General features: G+C 37.6%; 1 long non-coding RNA gene across 1 annotated transcript; it reads left to right on the plus strand.

The window, feature by feature from the left end:
• Nucleotides 1–1,535: 1,535 nt before the first annotated feature.
• LOC144546665 (uncharacterized) lies at nt 1,536–2,073 on the plus strand. Its single transcript, XR_013508850.1, has 3 exons — nt 1,536–1,650; nt 1,879–1,925; nt 2,007–2,073. It is a non-coding gene; the product is annotated as an uncharacterized LOC144546665 (long non-coding RNA).

Here is a 2,073-nt window from a genome sequence, read left to right on the forward strand (position 1 = left end):
AATCCCCGCCTACTAATTTTTACGCGGTTTTAACTGTTTCTAACGGTATCATTTATCTTATCCAGTTCAACAGAAAATATAAAGTGTCTCGCTTTCCCCAAAATTAACTTCCCGTCTTCTCCTCCGCTTCTTCTCCTTTGTGCCAGATCTCTCTCCGTGCTCTCTTTCCCTCTCTTCAAATTTGCCGATCACCGATATCCGACCCGACCTCCTCTCCGACAGCCTTCCCTCCAATGGCTTCGGCTCTCCGACCTCCTCCCTCTGCAACGGAAGCGACGCCACCGCACAGAGAGAGGGATGCTAAAGCGAGATCTGGAGATTATCCTCCTTATCAGTTCGAAGAAACAAATATTCTGAACTTCTGAGTTAATTGTTCGAGATTTGATCAAACGGATCGCGATGTCAATGCTTGATGGCTTCTTCAGCAAAGGCGCTGGTAGTTTTAGGAGCACTAAATGGTAAGTACCCTGCCTTTTGTTCTATTTTTCTCTAATTTCGTTGATTTTGTTGTACTTTTATTGAACAATTCGAACTCATTAAATACTCATGGGTTTTCACATATCAAGATCTCTGATTTTTGTGTTTAAGGTCATATTAGACAGTTTATTTTACATACTTTTATAATTTTTTGTTTTCCTTCCTCCAGGAAAACACTGCTGAATCTAACAATTCTAGGGATAAAATTTTGCACAATAGAAGAGAAATTCAGCTAAAGAATATGCACAAAGACAAACTTTTAGAGAACGGCCAGGAGGCTACCGCTCGGATTCAGGTAAAAAGCTGGTCTCAATCAGTTAATTGTTTTCTTAATGAGTGTTAGCAAGGAGATTTTGAACTGCATTAATTGGCTAATAACCGTTTCAGTTTTATGTATTACTTTAGTAGTCTTCTTTCTAATAGTTATGTTCATTAATTTTGTCTTTCTTGAGAGAAGAAGAAGATTCAGTACCAGTCAGTACATTTGCTTATTCTGAACTGTACCAGTCAGTACCAATGGACTAGTACATTATGTTGGAAGATTCAATGTAATTTTAATTTTTGTTTTTTCAAGAGTATATATTGAAAGTCTAGAAGGGAGTGCTGACATTGCATAGTCTAGGCATATATAGTTCAAGTCATATTGTTTTAGGGAAGAAGTAAGATTTGGTGTTAAAGTAGTTAGTTTTGTTGAATCGTACCTAAACCAATGAGTTGAGTCTAAAACATACAGTTTTAGGGTGCCTGTTGTAGAAATGGAAGTGCTAGCGAAACAGGCAATGGAAATGGAAATGGGAAAGGAAAGGGGGCAGTGGGACCCAACTGTCATACTAAGAAGGAACAGGAAAAGCAACATGTGCTTGAGGTATATGAAGAGGTGCTCAGGAACCTCAAAGTGGCCGGCGTGCCAGAGTTCACGAAGCCAGGGTTTGCCAAAGAACTGTGGGACCATTTCATATCGCCTCCTGGCAAGGTAGAACTTTTCCTTGTTTTTTGATGCCCACAACCTGTTTGACAAAAAAAATTGTGTTAATTTGCTTTTATCGGTGCATTGATGTAGGTATGCCATGGATGTCAATGTGGAGAAACCAGAGGATATTTTGATGCACATGAACTTGCGAGGATGCAAGGAATCCTGCAAAACAGTCGTCTTTCTTGGTCAGAGTAGTTAATGTAAGGATCTTTTTTCATTTTGTATTTTCTTCATTTTTTAACTTTTATAAAACTAAATCGTGCCAATTTTACTTGTATTGTCAGCTCTGTCGACGAATTATTATTTTTAGCTTTTGAATTTTTAAATATTGGCTTACACAGGTGCATTCTGGTACTGTGTACACAAAAAAAGTGTAATTGTTGTGCTGAATTGTGTTATCTTTCTTTTTCTTCCTTTTGCTTCCTTAGGTGTCACCCGATGAGGATGATACTCCTAGTGATACAAATAATAGAAGGTTATTCATATTTGAACATTGTTATCAAATAAATATTACTTTCTTAATACTCATTTAATTTGGTTTTTTTTTTATCTGTAGTATCCATCCTTCACCGTCTTTTGATACATCCAAACTGAGGGATTTGGTTCTTTAGGCGAGCATATCT

Source organism: Carex rostrata, chromosome 30 (genome assembly GCF_964058835.1).
Source record: "Carex rostrata chromosome 30, lpCarRost1.2, whole genome shotgun sequence".
In the NCBI taxonomy this organism is placed as follows: domain Eukaryota; kingdom Viridiplantae; phylum Streptophyta; class Magnoliopsida; order Poales; family Cyperaceae; genus Carex; species Carex rostrata.